This window comes from Danio aesculapii, chromosome 6, assembly GCF_903798145.1.
Source record: "Danio aesculapii chromosome 6, fDanAes4.1, whole genome shotgun sequence".
Lineage (NCBI taxonomy): Eukaryota > Metazoa > Chordata > Actinopteri > Cypriniformes > Danionidae > Danio > Danio aesculapii.
In genome coordinates, this window is record NC_079440.1 from 25800767 (window position 1) to 25828292 (window position 27526).

General features: G+C 38.0%; 1 pseudogene; it reads left to right on the forward strand.

The window, feature by feature from the left end:
* Nucleotides 1-3353: 3353 nt before the first annotated feature.
* LOC130230672 (uncharacterized) lies at nucleotides 3354-6815 on the forward strand (annotated as a pseudogene).
* Nucleotides 6816-27526: the final 20711 nt, after the last annotated feature.

The window sequence follows — 27526 nt, forward strand, 5'->3', positions numbered from 1 at the left end:
TTACCAATGGTGTTAAATAAGAATCTAGGATTGTTATGATTATTTTCTATCAGTTTGCAGAGGTGCTCAGCCCTGGCAGATTTTTGAGCCCTCCTATAGCTGGACATACTGTCTTTGTACGCAATTCTAAAAACTTCTAAATTAGTTTTTTTAGGTTACTTAATTAGTGCTAAATTAGTGCTTAGGAGACCAAGCTTTATGAAATTTCTATTTTCACTTTTTAGCGGTTTTTCTGGTTTAATTCTTAATAGATTATTATTATTAGAGCACACAGTACGTTTATATCTTGATATAATAATACGGGGAATAGACACAGTCTCTATGGGGTTAGCCAGATATGCATTACTGTTATTTTTGTGGGATGAATAGGAGTCTGTATGGCTAAATTGTGAATTTTGTGAATTTTTACTTACTAGTCAGATAGAGTGAAGTATTCTGGAGATGTTGTCCGACAGGAGTTCAGCTCCAGCTCGACTGGGGTGCAGCCCATCAGCGCGGAAAAGCCTAGGACACTCCCAGAAAAGATTCTAGTTATTAGCAAAGATCAATTTCTGTTCTTTACACAATGTTAATAGCCATTCATTCAGAGAAAAAAGTCTACTGAACCTTTCATTTCCTCGGCGGTAGGTAGGAAGCTGTCCAGAAACGATGATCTGTGTGGTGGGCGAGGTGCGTCAAACCATCTCGATCAGGCTCCTGAAGTCCTTCTTCAGGATCTCGGTCTGCCGGTGCGCTGGGCCTGGACAGAGAAACACGCAGGGTTGAGGAAGACGGAGTATTGTGATTGTATTGTACACTTACCTCAGACGAGCGAGTAACGTGTACGAGCAAAGCCCGGAGCCGCGCTCTCTTCGTCTCGAGGGAGCGAATCTGGAACTCCACTGCTTCCAGTACCAGCTCCAGTGCCTCCATCGATGCTTTTTCTGCACTCAAGGACAGACACACAAGCGACATTGTACATGGTGAAGAGCAAAGCCAGTAAATGAGTAAGTAAGTGAATAAAAGAGGTCGGTAGCTTTAGCTGACCAGCGTTGCTAGCAGGCTAAAGCTACAAACAACAGGCGGATGCTTGAGAGACAGAACATTTGAAAGTAGATTTGTTTGTATGAGTGTGTTAAGGGATTGTTCACCCTAAGTAGGAGATACAAATATATAGCGAATGAGGAGGTATTTTATGATAAAAATGTAAATTGCGAGTCTAAACTCCAAACACACGCAGCGAGGCTACCGTACAGTATTTCTTTTCAACAAAGTGAAAGATGTTAAAGACGACATGAAAAAAGGACATGAAGATAATCCATAAGGTAAGTGACCTACATGTCAAGAAAATGTCTGAGATTGATTCCAGGCTCGGTGAAATTGAGAGGTATGAACGGAGGTGGAATTTAAGATTGTATGTATTGACGGAGTGAGTAGGTGAAGATGTAAAGGCACAGGTAGTGGATATCTGTTGTGGGTTCTCCCAGAGTTCAGCAGCAAAATAAAACAAGACATTGATGTCGTACATCGTCTTGGACGGAAACTTGAAGGAAACGGCACGAGAGGGAGAACCGTCATCATCCAATTTCTATCCAGATCCATACGTGATGTGCTGTGGAAAGCGGCAAAATCCAGCGCCTTCTTGGAAACAAAAGAACTGCGATTGGGAGAGGATTTAACATCTATGGACAGAGCCATTTGTAAACAATTGTGGTCGAAAGTGAAGGCTGCTCGGCATGTGGGAAAGAAAGCTAACTTCGTCGGCGTGCGTGCATTCATCGATGAAAAGGAAATGTATAAAGATTAGAGGTTAATTATATACCCTATTCATATACCCTTTTCAAGAACTAAACGTAAATGGACATGATGGTATTTTTCTCAGACCATGATAAATGCAGTCGCTATTTGCTTTATACATTTAACACAAAAGTTTCGTTTATGAATATTGATCTTTATTTGTTTATTATTCGACTATCTATATTTAAGTTAACTGTAGCGTTGACTGGTTTGAGAAATAGTTATATTAGGATGTGTTGGAAACATGGTTTCTTAATTTGGTAAGTCTTAAGTGTTGTTAATAAAGCACGTTGGTAGCTTTGTCAGTTTTATCCTTAAATGTCAGGGAAACTCCTGAATTGTTAAAAAGGAAAGCATTTTTTTTGTTTTGTTTTTGAAAAACTTAATTTAAATGTGATTTTTATTTGCTTTCAAGAAATGCATGCATCCTTGTAAGACTATAACTTTTGAAAAAGCCAGTGGGGGGATTTATGGTTGTCATATGGAAGTAATCGCGCAGCAGGTGTTGCAATTTTGAGAGGTTCATTCGAGGGGAAAATTGTTCAGACAAAAATACACAATTCAGGATGATGGATAATATTGGTCATTGAAAAGATTGCTGAATTATTTGTGTTTGGAAATACTTATGCAAGTAATAGTAGCACACAAAACAAGTCTTTCTTTTTTAATTTTTAAGACCAAATTTAAAAAGTAGTGGGACAATATAATAATGTTAAAATAATAGTTAGAGGGGACTTCAACACAATATGGGATTCTGTAAAATATAGTTTGTTGCCTCGTCCTAATAGGTCTGTTCTTCCAGAATTGAACAGTTCTTGTTCTACCTTTAACCTGATTGATATATGGAGAAAACGGTATCCTGGAAAAATTCAGTTTACTTGGTGTAATAAAAGTCTGTCTCAACAGTTACGTATAGACTATTGGCTAATTTCAAGAAATTTAAGAGTGTGTTAATGAGGTCTCTATAATAGCCTCTGTTCTTACAGACCACAAAGCAATTTTTCTGTCATTAAATACAACTACACACAACAATGAAAAAAGTTTTCATACTGGAAAATGAACAAAAATATATTGACAGATGTAAAATTTATAGAGAAAGCAAAATATATAATTATAAATAGCTGAAATGAGGCAAATGTAACTAATAATTTTGGTAATAATTGAGAACTAATAAAGTTTAACATTAGAACTCTAGCTATAAGGAAAGGAAAAGAAATAGCAAAATATAGAACATAAAATTATAAGTGAGATTAAAAGCCTCTCTGGAAATTATAGCATAAACCAAGAAGGAAAAAACTAATTAATGCATATACAATTAGAATTAGATAAAATACATGAATATAAAGCAAAGGGCGCCGTTATTAGATCAAGGAGAAAATGGTGAGAGGAAGGAGAAAAGAATACAAAGTATTTTGTGTTATATTGAAAAAAGAAATGCAGAATTAAATGGAGTTATGAATTAACAAAGTTCAGTAGCGGGGCCACGCCTAAACCAATCAGCCTCCTTCGTCTACTATTTAGAGGAAGTGAACCCTCCATAAACCGTTAGTCTCAGATTCTCGCCGGACTCACTCACCATGGATCCCGGGCTCCAGATAAACCTCTCTGACTCAGACGTAGAACTATTCAGAACCAATTCTCCTTCACCTCAAAAGACTTCCCAACAATCTTCACGCAGCCAAACTTCACGCAGACTGCGCACCGGCATCCATATTCCTCAGATCCACCAACTTCCTCGTTCAAGCTCATTCTCCGAGATTTCTCCAACACCGAGCCGATCACAAGTCCGATCTCCGCCACATACGCGTACACTTTCTCGCAGCCAATACAGACCTCAGAGGCACGGAAGTCGGCGCGCTCACCCAACGCACCAGCAGCGTCTTAATCCTTCCACCAGCAGCCAACGCAATCAAGGCAGGTAGGTCTCCCAGGCCGAGAGCGATATAAAACAATAGACCGTGGCCCACCTACAACGTGCTCTCAAAGACAAGGGCATCAGTTTCAGCCGTTCTGACAATAAATCTTGCTTATTTCAGCTCTACAAAACAGCCATGCAAAACCACAACACAAACTCAGAGCGTCCAACTTTTCTGGCATTCCCACAGAATACCCCCAACGTCACCGATGACGTCATCGCGCAGCCCCAACAACAGCCTCAGCAAACAACAACCGCACCATCTGGTGGAGGCCACTCGCAAATGCCCCCAACATCAGCTCCTTCCAACCCAGATTTATCTCAGCTTATTACAAATTACTTTTTTCTCATCCCTTTGCTCACAAACTAACAATCGTCTATCCTTTCATCCCATCATCCATTCATCCACTAAGCCACTTCAGCCGTAAACTGCAATACGGCTCCTGTCTTTTCTAATTCCTCCATACTAACCAACTACAACCAGGCTCCACATACCGCTACTACCAGCTTAACTCCTTCTCTCGGATCTTTTCAACCTCCTCCTGCACCTTTTGTTCTTCCAACTAACCTCCCCCCCCCCCCCCCCCCCCCCCCCAACCCACCTTTACCCCAACCCCTCCCCCACCCTTCACCCTTACACAACATAAATTAACAGCAGCCCCTACACACTCGCTACAGCAACACCTCCTCCTAGACCAACCTCATCAATCCTCAAGCCTTCACCCGTCTCACCAACACTACGTCTTCAAATCTTATCCGGTAACTATATAGATCTAGCCCACCTTCTCCAGCCATCTCTCATTCATATTAGTCAGCCCAGGGAACTGCAAACTCATCTAGGCACCATGCAACTCAGCCACACCCTAAATGCTCGCTCCAAAGACCTCACCCCTACAGAATTCTCACTAGCTTTTTCAATCTACAGAAATATAATATGCTCCGTTTACCCAGATTGGAGATCTGAGTTGGACGACTACCTTTCCATCATTCTAGACATGGCCGTTCGAATCGGAGGTACAGGGTTCTACAACTACCACACTCTTTTCACATCCCAAGCAGCAGACAGGCTTCAGCAGTTCAACCAAGGAACATACCGGGGCACCCTCGATGCCGAACTCTACTGCCATATCTTCGCGGCCCGAAATTCACTGTCCTGCGAGTTATGTGGAGCCCCGTCACATCCTACCTCAGCATGCACAACAATCAGTTCTCTTAATCCCCAACCACCCTACTCACGCAAAACATCAGTTTTCAACAGATTGTCTACCGCAGCCCCTCCTCCTTCCATCATTCCAAAACCACTTAACATAAGCCCCACAGCTAACATCACGATTCCAAAAAACATGGATAATAGAGGGCGACCAATCCTATACCAAGGAGGCAGAATGATATGCAACAATTTCAACCATCTCGGATGCTCACTCTCCAACTGCAGACTCCTACATGCTTGCTCCTTCTGCGGCGGCGCTCATGCCAGAAATAGTTGCCCACACAACCCAACCACCGGAATGACTATTAAAACATCTCAGCACACCAATCAAGGAAAAGCCCTAGTTACAGCCTTATCACATCATCCTTATAGAGAGTTTGTAGATTTCATTTTCAACGGACTTCAACTCGGATTCCATCCTGGAATAGAAATCAAACCAGACACTTCCCACATCTCCTCTAACCTTAAGTCCGCTCTCTCTGAGCCTTACATAGTCGATACACTAATAGCTAAAGAAGTCCAAGCAGGATACATGATAGGCCCGTTCAAAGAGCCTCCTTTTTCCCCATTTAGAATTAGTCCCATCGGCATTGCCACCAGAAAATATTCCGGAAAAAAGAGATTAATCATAGACCTCTCTTCCCCACACGGCACAACGGTTTCCAGCATCAATAGCATCATCCCAGCCCCAGATTTCTCTATGAAATATCCATCAATAGACCAAGCTATAACCCTTATTAGCAAGGCAGGCCACGGGGCATGGCTCTCAAAAGCGGACATCACCAGCGCTTTTAAGATCCTACCCATTAACCCAGAATTCTGGCGTTTCTTCGGAGTATTCTGGAAAGGAGCTTACTACTTCGCAGTAAGACTCACCTTCAGCTGCAAAAGCAGCCCCAAGATCTTCGACTCGCTATCAGAGGCATTATGTTGGATCCTAATCCACAACCACAAGCTTCCATTCATCCTCCATCTTCTCGACGAATTCCTCGTCATCACACCTACATCTTCACCTCCGCACTCAGGAATATCCACTCTCGTCAAAGTCTTTTCTGACTTGGGTATTCCCCTTTCAAAAGAGAAAACTCTAGGACCATGCACTTCCATCGAATTTCTAGGAATCACCTTAGACTCTATCTCTTTCCAAGCATCTCTACCCATAGAAAAAGTGCAACGCATTTCACTGCTTCTTTTTAACTTCCTGCTAGCAGATACGTGCACAAAGCAACAACTTCTAGCTCTTTTCGGTCATATCAATTACGCCACCAGAATCATCCCTCAAGGGAAATCCTTCCTTTCTTACCTACTGTCCAAAGCATCATCAATTCCTTCCCTCCATGACAAAGTCACCTTGGACAAAGGCTGTAAGATGGAAATGAGTCTCTGGCAGCAATTCCTGTCATCCTGGAACGGCATATCTTTCTTCTACCACGACTATCTTACACAGCAGGAAGACATCCAATTGTTCACATATGCAGCACCTTCCATCGGCTTTGGCCTCAGAGGGCGATTGTTCGCCTCCAAATGGCCACCCGAATTTAACAACCTCGTACAGTCAACAAACTCGCCATCATCCACTCTTCACGAAATGTACCCAGTCATTATAGCAGCAATCTTTGGGGGCACGAATGGTCCAAACACACCATACTTCTCTGCTCCGACAATTCGGCAGTAGTCGATATTCTGAACAAAGGCAAATCCCGTTCCCTAGCCATCATGCAACTTGTTCGAAGACTAACCCTCATTTCCGCTCAACACCAATTCCTAATTCGAGCTGCTCACATCCCAGGTTTCCGGAATAGCATAGCTGATTCTTTGTCTCGTTTTTCTTTTCAGAAGTTCAGAACATTGGCCCCAGACTCCGACATCCATCCCACGCTAGTACCACCGTTTTCAGCAACGATCTTCAATTAAATCATTGTCTGAATGATCTCTCCAAAGCTTCGCACGAGGCCATCCTCAATAGCCTTGCCCACAGCACACTCTTATCTTTCCTAACCGGCTGGAACTGTTTCAAGGCTTTCCACTGCTACTATCAACTCCCGTTTCCATTATCGGAAGTTTGGTCCATCTGCAACTTCGTCACGCATGCCCATTCCAACCTCAAGATCCGGGCAGCCACCATCCGGTCATACCTATGCGGTATTAACTTCATTTACAAGCTAGCAACTGGTCAGCCATGCCACGCCACTACCCATTCCCACGTAGTCATGTTAATTAAAGGCCTGAGGAAACAGGAACCACCAGCCATAGCTAAACGCCTACCTCTAACTTCTGACCTTCTGAGCTTATGCGTACGTACCCTTCGCACAGGTTTCTCAAGCCCTCTCGTTGATCTAACCTTAGAATGCATGTTCCTTCTCGCATTCTTCGGCTTCCTGAGGTGCTCTGAATTCGCTCCTACCTCGCCCGTGTTTAACCCCTCCATCCATCCATGTCTCTCGGACATCTCGGTCCATACTTCCGACTCACTCACTTACACCCTGAAGAAAAGTAAAACGGACCAACACAGCGAATCATCTCAAATTCACCTATTCCGCCTCAACTCATTCCTCAGCCCTTACGAGCCTCTTTCAAACTACGTCTATTTCCGATACTCCAACAACGCATCACCACAAGACCCTCTTTTCCTTACTGAAAAAGGACAAATGGCCACCAGAACCTGGTTCAATAACCTCTTCCAAAACATCCTTCACAAATCCGGTATATCTCCAAAACACTACTCCATACACTCCTTCCGTATTGGAGCAGCCACTTCTGCCGCTAGATCAGGCATCTCAGACAAAACTATCAGAGTCCTAGGCAGATGGTCATCAGAAGCATATCGCCTATATATTCGAAACAACCTCAATGACCTTCGTCAAGCTCAAGCCCACATCAGCTCTCAAAATTCTTGGGGGTCTTCTAAAGGTTCCACTTTAACCTACGAGACAAAGCCCCCACTCTGAGTCTCCCTGGACAAGACTCCCTGATCAGCCAGTCCAAGGACCATCCATACTTCTCTTCTCAATCTTCATAACCATTACCTACTTCTCCCAAACAACTAGTAATAAAGTTTCTCAAGCAAGGGTTGTAGCGTGGTCCTTGATAGTGAAATGGAGTTATGAATTAACAAAGTTCAGTAGCAGGGCCACGCCTAAACCAATCAGCCTCCTTCATCTACTATTTAGAGGAAGTTGACCCTCCATAAACCGTTTGTCTCAGATTCTCCCTCCCTCCCACCTAATTTCCCTCTAAAACTCATCCACTCATCCCCTACACCCCCCCTCCCCTCTCCATACCTCTTAAGATCCCTCTCTTCTTCCACAGGCTGCATCGGGGGGTCTTCTAAAGGTTCCACTTTAACCTACGAGACAAAGCCCCCACTCTGAGTCTCCCTGGACAAGACTCCCTGATCAGCCAGTCCAAGGACCATCCATACTTCTCTTCTCAATCTTCATAACCATTATCTACTTCTCCCAAACAACTAGTAATAAAGTTTCTCAAGCAACGGTTGTAGCGTGGTCCTTGATAGTGAACAGCTATAGTCAAATTGAATATCAATCAAAAGTTAATAGAATATGTTTAAGAAAATATGTGGCAGACTTTTATGAGCAATTATATTAAAATAATAACCAATTAAGTAATGCTTAGACATTTTCAGAATATATTAAAGAAGACGTTCAAAAGATAGACAAGTCCTCAGTTCAAATGTGTGACCAAGATATTACTTTAGATGAAGTACTGAATTGTATCAACAAACTCAAAGATATTAAGTCACCTGGGAACGATGGTTTAATTAGTGAATTTTATAAATATTTTCAAAAGCAACTACCACCATTTTTGTTAGCTGTATTTAGAGAGGCTATCCAGCAAGGTTATTTACCTAACACATTAAGACAAGGTTTGATAACTTAATAAGGATATTTTAATGAGGATGCAAACAAAAATGATAAGCCTAATATTTATTTGTTTCAAATTGATCTTAAGCATTATATCGAAACCCTAAAAGACACAAAAAATAAAAAAGCTATAAGGATGTATGCAATTTTGGAATCCTTTTTTCTTTTTTTTGTAATTTTTTTTTTTTTTTTTTGTAATTTATATATCTCCTATAATTTTATTTTATTATTATTATTTTTTATTCTCTACTGATTTGTTCCTTTGATGTAAAAAATGTAAGCATTGTGTTCCTCTTTTGTATGCTATTGTTCTTGTTATGCTATAAAAAAAGTGACTCTAGCTTTGTTTGCTAAATGGCTAACATGGAATTTATTGAGAGAATAGCTGTGATTATGTGCTTTATGAAAACTAAAAAACAGCGTTGATTCATTTGGAGCGATGTCTGGGTCCACTAGATCCTTTCAGAGGTGCACCCAGCTCTGTGAGTTCATAAACTCCCACAGAAACTATACTGGAGTGATGGAAGCTTTAAGCTATACTCATACAATACGGCCAATTTAGCTTATTCAATTCACCTATAGCACATATTTTTGGACTGTGGGGGAAACCGGAGCACCTGGAGGAAACCCATGTGAATATGGGGAGAACATGCAAACTCCACACAGAAAAGCCAATTGACCCAGCCAGGGCTCAAACCAGCGACCTTCTAACTGTGAGATTTTGGATCAATCTTTGAATAATGTTGATTACTAAAAATGTGTACAGATAATGCTTAAGTGCCTGTTGTGACCTTTGACTGAGAATACATAATCTAAATGATATCTCTTATGTAACTTTAGTGGAGACAAATTTGAGAGATTACATTTACTAAGCAGAAAAGTCTAAAGACAGTTGGGATGTTGAGATCTCTAATGAAGCTTTAGTAGAGACAAATGTGAGAACACCAGATTCCTTTTTGATGGAGAAAAGTCTAAGAACATGTTGAGATGTTGATGACATCTCTTATGAAACTTTAGAAGAGACTTGAGAACAGCAGGTTAATTTATATATAATATAATAATTTATATATATATATATATATATATATATAAACCTCTTTTTTTTAATTTGCTGACATTAAAATAGGATCCAAATACCTCCCATTTTGAGGCCCACCACAACGTGACGTAAAAGTGCGGTTTCCCTACCTATCGATTTGACAACCGCATATTAACATGTCTCTGTAGTAACGCGTATAATCGAAAGATAAAGACGATTATAGAGCTGCGCATCGATGGATTTGCTCTTTAGTGTTTGGACTCTCAGTAGTGATTATTAAACCACACTGAACTAAGCTAAACTGAACTGAACTTAAACACTGAAAACTGAACTACACTGTTTCAATTTACTATGATATTCTATGAGAAGCTGCTTTGACACAATCTACATTGTAAAAGCGATATAGAAATAAAGGTGAATTGAATTTAATTGAACTGAATTGAATGTTGCCTTCTAGCTAGTTTTATGGATCTTTGTGTAAGGCTTGTGATTTACATGTGCTTGGTGAGTGGTTTCATAGAGAACTGTTAAAGATTTTATAATCTTAACATGTGTTACAAGTACCAAAATTCAATGCATACAGTTGTTCTCTAAACCACATCAGCTGTGCAAAAAATAAAAAAGTTAAGTTAAGGGTAAGTTATTAAGCAATACTTCTAAGGGTTTTAAAACCAAGAAGAAATACTTCCAGTAAATCATCAATAAACGCCATTTAGCACAGACATAGCAGTCTACCTATAAACAAGAACATGAACATACCAGCCTGATCTCATGAGAAAACGTAAGTATATTTCGTTTTGTCAGTTTAGTGGCTAATTCGTACAAATTCGTAGGAGTGCAGTCGTACGAAATTGTACGATTTTAAAAAGGAGGCGTGGCACCTAACCCCACCCCTTAACCCAACCATCATTGGAGGATGAGCAAATCCTACTAAATTGTACGAACTGGATTCTACAAAATCATATGAATTAGCCACTAAATCAAAAAGTTACAAATTGCCGTGAGATTGTGTTAGAATATACACTCACAAAAACATTACCTACATTCTGCAATATAGAAATAGCTATTAAAAGACAGGTCCAGTTCTTTTCACGTGTGAGTGTGAAAGGTCTTTAAAGCTTGCCTATTAAAATTGTTACCATGGTAACTCGGTGCTTAGGTATGTGACATGTGACCTCCCGGTGGGGTGGGTTTAAAAGTGATAGTGGGGGCTGTTTAAAAAGTTTATGTAATAATGAAATACGTCTAACAAGATTAATGCAATAATTATCATAAAGACATGTACTATTTTATTTTGTTGTACATATATGTATATATTTATACAAACTGTTCAAATATCTTTTCCACTGTTGGGTTCTTGTTTCTGATTCATTACATCCAGAGGAAGCACTGATTCCACTCGCTTTGAGATGCAAGCAATGCTGATCCTGTTCCTGGATAACAGGGGAAAGATAACTGGGTACATTTAGCTATTTTTGTTATTGCTTAAAGTAACTGTACTTTGTGATTCTAAAATGGCATTAATAATAATATAGAAATATTAAAAAGTCCTTAACTTTTTTTTGACAAATTACTGGATGTTTTTATTATTATTATTATTATTGTTATTATTATTATTATTATTATTATTAAAAGAACAATTAAATTGTTCTTCATTCAAGTTTTCAAAATGCGCACAATACATTAGAGCTTTAGTCTTGGAATCACTGCAATTCTTGCCCAACGATGAAGAGATTAAATGCAAGTGTATAGTCAACTGCCAGAGTTATGTAGCTGGTTTTGAATGTAAAACCAACAAAAAGCTGCAAATAGCAAAATTAATCTCATTTGTGAAGACATCCCTGCAGGCACAGGACGTCAACATGATGTCATATTGATGTTGATTCCCAGCATCGTGAGGATGTCGGAGGACGGGTTGACGTCAGAACTCAGCATCAGGCTGATGTCTATGTCCAACCTAAAATCAACCAAATATCAACGTCTAATCGTGTTACATTTTAACATTATGACATCTATTAGACGTTGGATTTTGGTCAATTTTTTGGTCCAACACAACCTAAACTCAACCAAGGTAATTTGATGTAGTTATTAGACGTCAAAATAACATTGGCCTTAGACGCTGGCTAGACATTGACTTTTAGTCACCTGATGTCATGACCTAAATCTAACCTAATATTAACATCTTATGATGTTGTGTGCCTGCTGGGATGGTTGCTCTCAAGTTCAACAATGCTCCTGTGTCATGGCTGCTACCTAAATGCCTATTGACAGTCTAAATAATTCACTAGAACAAAATACATTTTGTGAGTCCACTTCATAATAATAATTTTTTTTTTAATTTATACAAAAACTTCTGGTAAAATGTGACTCTAGTGTCACTTTTTAGCCAGAATCAGTCCAAAAGTGCTGGCTATCTTTGGAAGCACATGGGATAAGTGGTTAGTATCACTTTACTATTGTATTGTCTCAGAAGTAATAGCTGCTACATCTAAACAAATATGTTAAGATCAAAAAATATTCATGATGTATGTTGGTAATGTACCTGAATAATATTCTGTACGTCTGCTTCAGTCATCTCGCAAAATTCTCTCAGTGTGCTTTTTGTGATCTCTAATTTTAATCATTTTATGCTGCCAACTACTAAACATATTGTGTCATATTTTAACCTCTAAAACTACTACCTGTCAGCTAAATCCTTTACATAGTTGTTTAAGTTATAGTCTGTCTACCTTCTCTCTCTTCACTGATACTGAAGTATCTTTTCTCTTAAAACTGCTGTAATCACCCTTATAATGAGGAAATAATGAAGAAATCAGGGACTGATTTCTAATTTTTTTTCTAATTTTAAAAAGTCAAATGTGTTGCAGCTCAAGTTCACAATCATCTCTTCATTAATGAATTATTGACACAATTGCAATCAATTTTTTACCAGCATCAGTTCTAATAATAATCACCAAAGATTTTCCCGAAATGTAACCTTAAATGTTGGTTTGTTTACAAAATGGCAGTTTGATGTGCAGCAGGATGCTCACTGTGAGTGGCGCAACTATAGTTCTTGTTCTAGTTTCCCTCTGTTATGAAATGTCTTGCAAGGTATGAAATGACTCAAACATAGTATATTGCTTTGGCTGTGAGAACACCTGTGTTAACTCAGACTTTGTCTAAAATATACCAGACAAAAAAATCAGGGCATTTTCTTAAAGTAAAAACAAAAATAATGTACTGGTGCTTCTGGAAGCTCACTTTATTTATGTACAAAAAAAACAAATAAAAAATTAAACCAAGGAATAAAATATGTGAAGATATGCGTTTGGTTCTGTCACTTTCTTGTAACTCTACATGGGGGTGGGATTTCCAGTACAATATAATTTATTTCTTTTAAACTATTTACACATACCTAATTTTCATTACACACAAACAAACCACGATCTGACATCCATCCCAACATACCCACACAATTAGAGATATATAATTTATCCAACCGATTCTATAATAGACGATGCAGTGGCACAGTAGGTAGTGCTGTCGCCTCACAGCAAGAAGGTCGCTGGTTCGAGCCTCGGCTGGGTCAGTTGGCGTTTTCTTCCGGGTGCTTCGGTTTTCCCCACAGTCCAAAGACATGCGGTACAGGTAAATTGGGTAGGCCAAATTGTCTGTTGTGTATGAGTGTGTATGGATGTTTGCCAGAGATGGGTTGCAGCTGGAAAGGCATCCACTGTGTAAAAAATGTGCTGGATAAGTTGGCGGTTCATTCCGCTGTGGCGACCCTGGATTAATAAAGGGACTATGCCGAAAAGAAAATGAATTAATGAATGATTCTATAATATGCATAAGCAGAAAACCAATAATAAAGCAAATTAACAAATAAAATATTAAATAATGTATTTTTTATATGAAAATACCACCATCTAGTAAAAATAGTCAAAATAAAAAAAATTCCAACAGAATGAAAACCTATTAACAAATGTTTCATCATATAATAGTTAAATGACACTTGATAAAAATTCCATGGGTTTTATTGGGTTTCAGTGTGGACAAAAGGTCCTGAGTGTAACTTTTTTTTGTACCAAGTGTGAAAAATTTTTCGAAGGAAATGCATGTGAACTATTAACATTCCAATAAAATATGCCTGAACCTAAATTTATGCAGTTAGCAAAATGAAACAAAGGTGAAATGGACACACAAAAAAGTCCATAAGGTCACACAAGGGGGAAAACATATGCCTCTATACCTGAGTCAGGCCTTTGATACAATCCTGTATCAAAGTACAGGTACAAAGTACATTAAAGATTCCCCCTGTATGAAAGTACTCAAACAATTATCAGGCTAGTTTCTATAGGGATCACTGGTACTCTACTTTCCTGATTTCTCTGGCTTTCCTGTCCTTTCAGTTTGTTTAAATTAAGAAAAGAGTTTTAAAACAGATATGTCATACAGTCACGACTGGTATCCACACCTATTTATCATTTATTTACTACATCTTGGCCATATTTTTGGAAATATGATCCAATTTCACTTCTATGCTGATGACACCCACTTCTACCTGCCCTCCAAACTTTCTAGTTCTTTCCTTCCTTTTTACTTGACCATATGTCTAGCTGAAAAACTAAAACACTCAGACACATTTTTAAAACTAAATAGTGACCAAAACTGGGGTCCTACTTATCGACACAAAATATATTCTGTAAAAATCTGATTGTGTCACTGTAGATATTGATAACAATGCAATTTGCCTTTCTCAGCAAGTCAGAAGGTTGGGTGTTATTTTTGATAGCAGGATAAATCATTAATATTATACATACTGCATATTTCTATATGGATAATTTCAGTCATCTTTGTCCTTCTTTCACAACTAATAATCCTGCAATTCTAATTCATGCACTGGTCACTTCATGCATTGACTACTGTAATGCTCTTCTCCATGAACTTTATTTTAATTTTTTCCATAAATTACTGGTTCAATATTCAGCTCATGATCTAGGACTTCAATTGAACACATTAAACCAGTTCTTCAATGTTTGCACTGCACATACTTAAATATAGTTTTATTTATTAAAATTCTACTTCTCGCTTTTAAGGCACTTCACAACATTGCTCCATCATATCTCACTGACCTCGTCCACCTTTTTACTCTGTCTCACACTCTCAGATCTACTCCCACTATTTCTCTGGTGCCATTTAACCATAATGGAAGCTAAATCTTTTAGCTCTACAGCACCTCAGGTACTCTCTTCCCCTCAGCATATGAAACAACGATAGCCTTCACATTTTAAAATTCTTAAGATCCAGCTTTTTACCCAGGCCTTTAAGGACTATCGTTATTATGATCTTATTTTGTATTTTTGTACTTCTTGTATTCAGATGTGTTTTTATTTGATAATATTTGCAATTATTTCTGGTGCTGACTACTTCTCAACATGAATTTTGTAAGGTGATGTAGGGTGTCTAGAGGTGCCAATATATAAAATAATTACATTTTAAATAATAATAATAATAATAATAATAATAATAATAATAATAAACCAGTAGCCATCGACACTCATAGTATCTTTTTTCCTATTATGGATGCATTTGTGTTCAACTAAAAAATGAAAGTCAAAGGTTTGGAACTAATGAGTAAACACTGAGTAATTAATTAATTTGTGTGTATATATATATATATATATATATATATATATATATATATATATATATATATATATATATATTTATTATTATTATTATTATTATTTTTATTTTTATTTTTTTTTTTTTTTTAACAAATGTCTATGAATGGCATCCATCTTGAGACAAATTTACTATACCGATATACTTCAAAATTAGTCAGTGCACGTTTCATTATTTAAATTGTCCAGATTTACATTTAAGTCTGGTAGTCAGCTTAAGCCTTGCCTGTGTAAGTTCGCAACAGAAATGAAGTGACCCTAAGCTCCAGGGGCCTCATTTACAAAGACTTGCGTTGAATTCATACTAAAACGTTGCGTACGGACAAAGCTGTAAATGTGCGTATGCAGTAAAAAAAATCTGATGTATGAAACACTACGTACACGGAATCCCACGCATATTCTCTTTGTACATCCAAATTAACGTGAAACTGAGTGCACGAGCGCAAAACCCCTCACTGCCTCCTCCCCCTTATAAATATGGTAATGACTCCTCAAACGAAAAAGCAATGGCAAAAGCAAGCAAGCAAGAAGAGAAACTTCACAAAATGTGAATTAAAGGTGCTCCTATTGGAGGTAGACTGGAGAAAAACTGTGTTATTTGCAAGTTTGTCCTCCAGAATTAATAACAAAAGAAAAAAAATAGAGTGGGAGAGTTTAGCTGATGCGGTTAATGCAGTGGTGTCTGAACATCGCACTGTGAACAATTTTTTTTAAAAAATGGTCCCATGTAAAGGTGCAGGTTAAGAGGAGAACAGCAGCACACTGTCAAAGTGTGGACCGAACAGGTGGGGGAACAGGGGATGCTAACCTAACACCCCTTGAGAAGAGAGTTGCCTTAATTGTGGGTGATACTTTACTGTCTGGAGTAGTATCCGTGTCTGTGGGAGTCTGGGAGACACAGATGTATTAGAGGAACACTTTGTTAGGGCAGTATAGCAGCACCCCTCCGCTCATGTCATCATTGTATCTGCGCTCTTGGTTAGTTTGTGGGTTGTTGAGGGGGGTTAACAGCCACGTCTTTAATGGATAACCGCTGTCTCCTGATATGCAGTTAAATAATTACGCTCGATAAAATAAAATAAAATAAAAAAGCTGGAATAATATCTTTAAATACATCACTCACCAAAAAGCCACCCATTACGCACCTTGCCACTTTTAAGCCTCATCCTAACCATGCTGTTTGTGAGGATGAATTTATCATGGGTTGACCAAGGCCACCTTGCCACAATATTTGTTAAGCGCATTTGAGCATCACATATTATTTGGACATTTAGTGAATGGAAATGTTTCCGATTCACTTATGCAAATTCATCTTTAGATAGCGGCTTTATAGCAATGTGCATGCAGTCGATCACTCCGATTACATCGTGAAAACCAGCAATTGCTGCAAATTGTGCTTTAATGTTTGGCTGGTCAACTGCATGGTATGGAAACTGGCTTAAATCCAAGCGGTCAGCCAGTTCCCTTTTAAAAGAACCAGTTGCCAGGATAGATTTTGTTGGTGCGATACTTTGTAGTGTGCAATTTAACATATTTGCCTCTAGGAGTTGCCAATGAAAATAAAACAAACACACTCAAGAAATACATGTACGCCAGACATGGAGTTGGCGTGGACCAACGCACATTCTCACTTTAATTTCATTGTTAGTAAATCCAAATGTGAGTGTAAAATCTGGCATACGCAAAGTTTTTGTGTTTACGCAGCATTGATACATGAGGCCCCAGGAGTTTATCAAACTTAGCAGGATAAGGCTCTTTCAGAAAGGGGGGGTGTTTCCTTGCATAGTGCCTAATATGTAAATATCTGAAAATCTATACTGACTTAAACAACTGACAAAAAGAACTCAGATAGCAAAAATAATCTGGCCCATATACATCAGCAGTTCTGTGCTAGATCTGCCAAATACACTAGGGCCAGTGTCTTTAGGCCCAATGGATCAACACTGGCCCATTAAGTACCTTGCCAGATCTGGGGCAGTTCATTTCATATGTTGCTCTGGATCTAGTCTAGTACCATGCCGGATCTGTGCCAGATCTGGTTCACTTTTGTTTTGGAGCTGATCCAGTACTGAGTCAGATTTGGGCCAATTAATTTCATGTGTTCTGGATCTGGTCATTTTATCTATACATTTGCATTTATTTGTGAAAGTGAAAATACACCTACCACCCCTACCAAAAAAAAAAAAAAACTACTTAAACCAGCCTAAGCTGGTTGGCTGGTTTTAGCTGGTTTACAAGCCTGGTTTTAGAAGGGTTTTGGCCATTCCAGGCTGGTTTCAGCCATTTCCAGCCTGGTGTTAGCTGGTCAGGCTGGGAAAACGACCAGTTAAAACCAGCTTGAGCAGCCTGGTTTAAGTTAGATATGACTAGTTTTGGCTGGTCATCTCCCAGCCTGACCAGCCAAGACCAGGCTGGAAACGGCTGGAACCCGTAAAAAAAAAAAATAGGCTGGTCGACCAGTTCAAACCAGCTTAGGCTGGTTTAAGCATTTTTTTTTTCAGCAAGGATCTGCTCACAAACACAGCATGCATATTCCATGCCAACTGAAACCAACAAGACTGAAGCACTGAGAATACCAACAAACAGAGGGTCAAGAGCACACCTAAGACAAGCCTGGCCTGAGCACAACCAAGACCGCACTCATTACAAAGACAGGAGAAATTAGTGCACGGCCCAAGTTAACTCAAGCTGATTTCATCATTCATGACAAGATAGGACTAGTGTCCAGACTCTGCCACCAAACAAGAATAAACAAGACTGAAGTGGAGCCCTTACATGTACTGTAAAAACAGATGAGTATTGTCTTTTTTGTGTATTATAGCCAGACAACTGATATATGTTTTACATTTACATCTATCTATTTATCAGACAATTTATATAAATGACTTACAAATGATGACACGTGATGTGCTATATTAGATAATTAGCTAAACTGTTTACACCTGTGCCAAATTGATTTTGCACTCATGCTTCTCCAGTTTAATAAAACATTAAGCTGATGCTGTGCTTTAATGGGTAAAAAAGGCTTTATTAGGCACACCTCTATAATGTTACAAAAGATTACATTTCAAATCAATTGCATACTTTTTAATTTATGTTCTATTTGAATGATTTTTGAATCACTGTGCTTGGTTTTTAATACCACTTCTCTTTTTTTTGTGAAAGGTGTTGTAAATATTCATTCATTCATTTTCTTTTCAGTCCCTTCAGTCCCTTTATTCCCAGGGGTCGCCACAGATCTAAATTTGGTTAAGGAGACATGTAAAATGTGCAGAGCTGGTGGAACTCCAGGAACGTGGTTGAGAAACACTGCTATAAACAACTCCTGGTATATGATGAACAATTAAATGAAAGAATGAGATGTTGAAAATAGTTGTAGTAGTCAAAGGTAAAAACAGGAACTTGTGGAAATTTAATTGTGGAAATTATTATATTTTCAATATGAACAAATGCTGGAGCCAGTTAAAGAGATACTTTAACACAATGGTCTCAAACTTAATTCCTGGAGGGCCACAGCTCTGCACAGTTTATCTTCAACCTGCTCCAACTCACACCTGCTTAGTTTCTTGTACTCATGAACACCTTGATTATTTGGATCAGGATTATTTAATTAGAGTAAGAGTGTGCATTCCTGTGGCCCTCCAGAAATTGAGTTTGAGACCTATGCTTTAACACATTTGTTTAAGCTTTACAGTTCACAGCAGGGATGGAGACAGTAGCTGCTTTGATCAATGAATAAACATGTGTCCTTTGTTTTTCTGAAGAACAAAAGTGTGAAAGGGCCACAACTTGCATAAATGGTTCTTGACCTAATAACTATTTTCCTTTTATGTAATTGTCTCAGGCACATAAAGACAAACAGGGAGTCTGTGTCTATCTGCCACCAAAAATGTTTAGAACATAAAGCGATGTCCACAAAAGTCATTCATTTTTGGAGGAGACAAACAAACACTATTACTGTGTGATAGCCCTGAATAAGTCCTGCTTGTCACCAAGGTAGGTGATACACAGACATACACGCAAATGAACGTTATGAAAACTAAAGTTTGTTGTACAGGAATGGTACGATTCCATTCATATCAGAAAAGAACTGGACCAGAGTTTGCGAACCATACCCTAGACCACTTCTTTCGGGTGAACTCAGGTAAGGTTCATAGGTGCGCACCTGAGAATATATATATATATATATATATATATATATATATATATATATATATATATATATATATATATATATATATATATATATATATATATATAAATATATGTATATATACTCGCTGGTCACTTAATTAGGTACACCTGTTTAACTGCTCGTTAACCCAAATTTCGAATCAGTCAAATACATGGTTGTTGGTGCCAGACAGGCTGGTTCGAGCTGATAGAAAGGCAACAGTAACTCAAATAACCACTAATTACAACTGAGGTATGCAGAGGAGCATCTCTGAATGCCAACATGTCCAACCTAGAGGCGGATGGGCTACAGCAGCTGAAGACCACACCTGGTGCCACTCCTTTCAGCTAAGAACAGGAAACTGAGACTACAGTTCACACAGACTCACCAAAATTGGACAGTAGAAGATTGGAAAAATGTTGGCTGGTCTAGATTTCTGCTGCGACGTTTGGATGGTAGGGTCAGAATTTGCGCCTTGTCATAAAAAAAGCAGACTGGTTTCTTGAAAATGATAATGAGTTCACTGTACTCAAATGGCCGCCACAGTCACCAGATAGATCTCAATCCAATAGAGCATCTTTGGGATGTGGTGGAATGGAAGATTGGCATCATGGATGTGCAGCTGACTAATCTGCGGCATGCGTGATGCTATCATGTTAATATGGACCAAAATCTCTGAGGAATTTTCCAGGACCTTGTTGATTCTTTGCTACAAAGGATTAAGGCAACTTTGAAGGCAAAAGGGGGTCCAACCTGGTACTAGTAAGGTGTACCTAATAATGTGGCTGGTGAGTGCATATATATATATATATATATATATATATATATATATATATATATATATATATATATATATATATATATATATATATATATATATATATAATGTTTTTTGCAATTAATCACAATTAATCACGATTATTCGCAATTACACGACTGAAACTTTTTTGGCCATTCAAATGTAAAATTTATGTAAATTCAAGACAAAGAAACTATTTCAATTCAAAATATGATTGTTTATCATAATCTTTGCTTAACTTGTCACACATAAACAACACACATGAAGAAATAAACCATCAAGATCCTCAAACAGTTGGCTTGACAGCCATATTTATTACAGAAATAAAAACACAGGTTTAAGTGCCATTTGAATTTCAAAACAATCAATGCCAATAAAAAACACAAATGATTTCCATGTTGGATTCTAAGTGAACTGCTAAAAATGCCAAAATACAGGCATTGCAAACATGGAAATTGGAAAATTATAATAACAAAGTGTTGAAACAAACAATTGTGCTCATTGAAAAGTTGTATTGCTGAGAGTGGAGAACATGAATTATAAAGTAGAAACAATTTTGCTTAGTCCTCCATTAAATTTAGCCAGTTGCTAAGACAGTCCAGTCTGTTGACATTAACGGGACTGTGGGCCTTTTCTTTTGAATGATGTGACCTGAGAGTGAGAACAAGCAGAATTACCGAATTAGCATATGAATTTGGGTGCCACTGGTGCTGAGACAAGGACGTAAGAAGCATCAAGTGTCAAAGACATGCACAGGTACGCATTGTGTCACACCCAGGGGCATAGCAACTGGGTTGGGGGGTTATGTCCCCCTCCCTTAGAGACAGACCATTTAGAAACAGGTGATTAATAAAAGAATGAACATATGATCTTATATAGCTGTCTATATATTATATAGAATTCTTACAGGGACTTTGGTCACACCATCTCTAATAATTAAATTCTGAACAACTTTGAGGGATACGGACACCATCCGTTTGTTCTTGTTGCTAGGAAACACACGCACACATATACACACACAACGCTCGCAGTACAGCGCACCGGAGCGACTCCCTTCAGATTCATCAACACGTCCCTGCTGAAAAATCCAGCTTAAACCAGCCTAAGCTGGTTAGGTGGTTTTAGCTGGTTGACCAGCCTGGTTTTAGAGGGGTTTTGGCCATTTCCAGGCTGGTTTCCAGCCATTTCCAGGCTGGAAAATGATCAGTCTGGTTTAAGCTGGACATAGCTGGTTTTGGATGGGCTCACAGCCTGGCTAGGCTGGTCAAGCTGGTTTTAGCTGGTCATCACCAGCCTGACCAGCTAAGACCAGGCTGGAAATAGTTGGAAACCAGCCTGAAAATGGCCAAAACCCCTCTAAAACCAGGCTGGTCGACCAGCCAACCAGCCTAGGCTGGTTTAAGCTGTTTTTTTCAGTAGGGGTACCATCACGTTCATCAAATTTGCTTAAACTAAGCGTTCTAAAGTATGGCTATATTGAACGAGCAAGGAATCTGACACAGCAACGTGATGCTTTACAAAAGTTGTGCGTAAGGGAGGAAACATGTCAAACTTAATAAAACATTTCAGGGCGCATGGACTCAACTAAAGGCAGAGGATTGACAGCTTGTGACAGCTTGAGTACATTTACATAAACACCAATACTACGACTGTAATATAATTAAGATAATAAGCTGATTAAGAGTCTACCATGTAAACAGCGTTTTTTGATTACCTTAAAGAAATTGATTACCTGAGTCACGAAATGCGAAAGTTTTTTCTTTCCATTTGACAGATGGTATCAAATTCTTCTAGAAGTCCTTCTTTGGTCTTGTCCATATTTCTTTCCACGTTGAACACACATCGACCACAACAGGAAATAAAAAAATGCAACTGCGTTAATTGCGTAATTTTTTTTCAACGCGTTAAATATTTAAAATTATTCGCATACGTTAACGCGCTAATTTTGACAGCACTTAAAAAAAAAAAAAAAAAATATATATATATATATATATATATATATATATATATATATATATATATATATATATATATATATATATATATATATATATATTTCAGACAGGAAAAAAGTACAGTAAATACTGTGAAAATATACTGTACAGTGCTCTGATAAACCTCACTTGGTAAATGTTTGAAAAGGAATACATAATAATAATATTAATAATAATTTTTTCTTCAACTGTATCTCATCCATATATTATAGTTGTCTTATAAAATATAGCATTGCATTGCTTAACTCCTAATATTTAATGTTTAAAACATTTCTGTGTGGAGTTTGCATGTTCTCCCGGTGTTCGCGTGGGTTTTCTCCGGGTGCTCCGTTTTCCTCCACAAGTCCAAAGACATATGGTACAGGTGAATTGGGTAAGCTAAAATTGTCCATAGTCTATGTGTGTGGATGAGAGTGTATGAGTGGTTCCCAGTGATGGGTTGCAGCCGGAAGGGGATCCACTGCGTAAAACATGTGCTGGATAATTTGGTGGTTCATTCCGCTGTGGTGACTCCAGATTAATAAATGGACTAAGTCAAAAGGAAAATGAATGAATGAATATATAAATTTCAAATAATTATAAAAAACCATAAAACAGTAACACACATTCATTCTAGATATGGTTAGACACATATGCAAATGTGTTTTGAAATTGCAAGAGCCATATCACCCTGCAGACCAATACTGGTTACTCACTGAAGCTAAGCAGGACTGAGCCTGGTCAGTAGCTACATGGATGGGAAACCCCATATGAAAAGTAGGTTGCTGTTGGAGGTGAGGCCAGCATGGGTCACTCAACCTGCGGTCTCTGTGAGTCTTAATGCCCCAGTATAGCGAAGGGGGCATTGTACAGTTACTGAGTACTGTATTTTGTAAAAAATCCCATGGGACTTCTTGTAAAGAGTAGAGGTATAACTTCTGGCCAAATCCCTCCATCAACCCTTAACTGATCATGGCCTCCTAATCCTCCCCATCCACCAAATTGGCTCTATCACTGTCTCTCCACTCCACCAGTAGCTAGTATGTGGTGAGTGCACTGGTGCCGCTGTCCTGTGGCTGCTGTCACATCATCCAAGTGGATGCTGCGCACTGGTAGTGGTGTGGAAAGACCCCCTTATGATTGTGAAGTGCTTTGGGTGTATGGCCAAATACACATTACATAAGAGCACTGCTGCATTCAACTCGAAAATTGAAAATTAGCTATGTTTGTCTTTTATTGTGTATAAAAATTATATATTTTTTTGTTTTCTTGAAAACTGAAACTGAAACTTTTTTGAATGCAAAAAGACCTTATTAAGTATGACTTTAATGATTTATTAATTTGTTGCTGAATAACCTTTCAGAGCACTCTCTCCAGTCGATGGCAGATTCTACATACTGAATTGGGTCAACTCGACATGTGAAACACACCAAACAAACAAACTTTTACATTGCTTTTATATCTCTTTGGAAAGTGTGCTTCACCAGACTTAAACCTCAGAAGTAAAATACTGTAAAAAGGGAGCAACTGAGCAAAATGACTGCACAAATAAAGTTGTTCATATGGAGATAGATAGGTGAAACAAATGTATTTGATTACAAATTAAGGACATTGTTAAGGTTTTTTGTGGACGTTGTGGAGAAAACTGCACAAAAATAATGCTTTATTCATTAATAACATATCCCTGTAAATAGCATTAGTGTGAAAAGGAACAAAATGTGTTAATCTGCCCCATAGCATTCATTAGAAACGACAGTCAAACATATGTTAACATATTTGCAGTTTCATAAAAATTTATAAGATGCCTGCTGAGGCACATATTTCAATGAGCTTGTGTTTATGTTTTTCCCTATACTTTGCATACATTTAGAAAAGAAAACACTTACACACTGTCTGCAGGGTGCTTTTAGAAATTAGTTGGAGAAACACTGATAATGGCTCTGCAGGGTTTTGGCTTAAAGGTAATGAGACACAAGACAAGTGAAATGAGGAGAAATTGTCTGCAAAGATTGGGTTTCTGAGCAGATGCTTGCCAGAGGAGCATTTGATCGGGTTGTTTGAACTGCAACAACTAGATGCTAAACAGATTTTCACTCAAATATTGAGTCACCTCTCATCTGCTGGCTGATAGCTGATAACATAGTTAGTGATGGTGCTTCAGTGATAAGTGCATGGAGTTTGCAGCGGTGTACGAGCCCTGCTGCCATGCGCATTTCTATGTAATTGCCTTATGCTTATTGCTAATGACCTTATTCTTCAATGCGGAAGTGCGTCTGATTCAGCAGCCTATATGAGAGAAATGACTAGGAATAATAAACCGCAGAAAACGGTCAAACTACTTGCTCTACAAACAAGTGTTTGCATAATTATACAGACAAAACAGAATAGTTTAATAAAAAATATCAGTTTGCAACATCAAGCTGCAGAACAAGCTGTTTTAAACATCTAAAAATGAATGGAAGTGAATGAGACCGGAAGTCTCAAGCCAAAAAGATTCAATTGGCTGCACCTGCTCATATGCAAAGAATGAGGTGAATATAGCCTCCACTTCTAGCAGTTATGCACAAAATCTGATGTGAGTAAAAGGCTGTTTTTTCATTCTGGGGTCCCAGTGCTATTTTCCAGTCTCAGAAATTGGAGTTGCATGAAGTAAATGAGTATGCCAGTGCTTCGTTTCTAGAGATGCGTTTCAGGTGTACACTCTTGCAAGAGAGGAACACTGAATTGTTATATTGTTTGAATTGAGCTATACAGATGTCGATACATGCACAATACACAGCAGTCTCTGAAAAGATCCTTGCTTTACATTCTCGACTGAGCCATTGTAGAGATGGAAAAAAGTGACAACAGTACCGTGTCCTGTGCCCTCATCTTGCACATGTCTACATGATTTGTTGTTGAGCTCTTTATATTTGCTTGTTAGCAATAAAGAAATGTTGCAAAGAAGATGCTTTCATCTGTTATCTTTAAAGTCTGTATTACAATTAATATCAAGAACCTTTTGATTTTCTATTTCATGTCACTTTTAAAGTATCTCTTCCTGCTTGCCAACTTGATTGTTAGCAAACATATTAGTAAAAAACTTTTTAAAGGTGTGATTTCATGCAACACAAAAAATGTGATCTATATGATTAAATGCCCTTGTGGTTTAGCCTACATCGGTAAAACAAGACAGTGTTTAAAAACAAGAATTACTGAACACAGAAGTAATATACGATTAAACGATCAACGAAATCCTATTTCTGTTCATTTTAATGCATCGAAACATAACCTTGCGACATTACGATATATCGGCATCGAACAAGTGAAGGTGCCGAGAAGGGGTGGGGACATTGACAGATTTTTATTACAGAGGGAAGCGTTTTACATTTACACACTAAACACTTTATCCCCGAGAGGATTAAATTTGGATTTTGATTTAAAATCCTTTTGTAAGTGTATTTATATTCTATACTGTTGTATAAATATGTGTACACAATTGTTTTCCCCTAGGTCCACTGGCCTTGTGGTTGATTGATGTGATTTTGTGCAGGTGTGATGCGCTATATTTATATATTGAATACTCTGTCTCTGAGGAAGTTAATAGTTAAAATTTGGATTTGTATTTTAAATCTTTTTTGTAATAATAGTATGTATGCATCTCATATTGTCATATGTATATTATTGTATGTAAATGCTCCTGTTTGTTGGCTGATTGTGATGATTGACTGCAGGTGCTGTGTAGAGTTGTTTTACTATTTCTTGAGTACTTCCATTTGTAATGCTTTATCTGATGAAGACCATGTTGGTCGAAACGTTGTGACATTAAAGACTTTTTTTGAGAGCTGAAGTGGCAGTGTGCCGATTTTCTTTGGATCTTTTTTTTAGCAAACATATTAGTCATAGAACTGATTATGTTCACATGATGGTATGTTTTTTTTAAATTATTTATTGTTTGTCAAATTGTTACCTTAGAATTATAAGGTTCTATCTGACATTTTTGTCAAAAGTGAGTTTTTGACATATTCTTATTAAATGACAACATATTAACATTAGATGTTTTTTAAGTTGTTTACATTTGAAGACTTTTTATTAAAAAAAACAAATATTACACACATACTGTTTGCTGTATGGAATGCAAAAAACTTTGAAGCTCAATATCTCAAAATCATTCTGAACGCAGATAGAACCTTATAATTCCAAGGTGACCATATTTTTATGTGGAGTGGCATGAGATTACAGAAACGAATGCATTTGCTTTGAAGATAAAAGAGCACTCCGATGCTATATTGATGACTTTTACAGGAGTAATTTTAATGAGCAATTGACATTTTAGAGTGGCTGGAGTGCCGTCAACCTTTTAGCCCATCTTGAAGCGAAAAGCTGTAATTATAAATGATCACGTAAGTATTGGCAAAAAAAAAAAAAACACACACACAAAAAAACCAACGTTCACATTGTGAAATTTTTATGGTTATGCTTTCTCTGATGCAATACTTTGAGATATAATAAAAATATGCTTTGAACCTGCTGTTGAATACATTACCGAAGTGAATATACAGACTAGTGAAGTATTGTTCATCTGTGGACATGTCAAGACAGGATTCAAAAGAGGCAATGAAAGTCTCAGTTGGCAAGCAAATTTCTGTTGCTGTGACAAAATACACTCAATATGTATTCATGTCTTGCCCATTAAGACAGCTACGAAGCAGCTTTTACTCTTTCAGCTCCTCTTTATGACCCAAGGATTTTTCTGTTTAGCACACAAACAATCTAAAATCTTGTATGTCTGTATGAAACTTGAAGAGGGATGAACAAAATCTCAAGATGAATGACGGGGTGATGTGTGTAATTTCTGTGGCACAAATGGCACAAAACAGCAGGACACAACCTTTCAAGCATAACTGTGTCTTTCCACAATTTTCCTGTGTCTTTCCATGATTTGAGTTGAATCACACCAGACTTGAAAAGACCATAACAATCTAACGCCTAATTCTGAACTTTTTTTATATAGTATGATTTGCTTAACCCCTATGATGAGGTTTTTAAGGGCACCGCTCATCACCAGGCTAATACCATCACTAAAATGAAGCAAGGTGGTGGCAGTATCATGC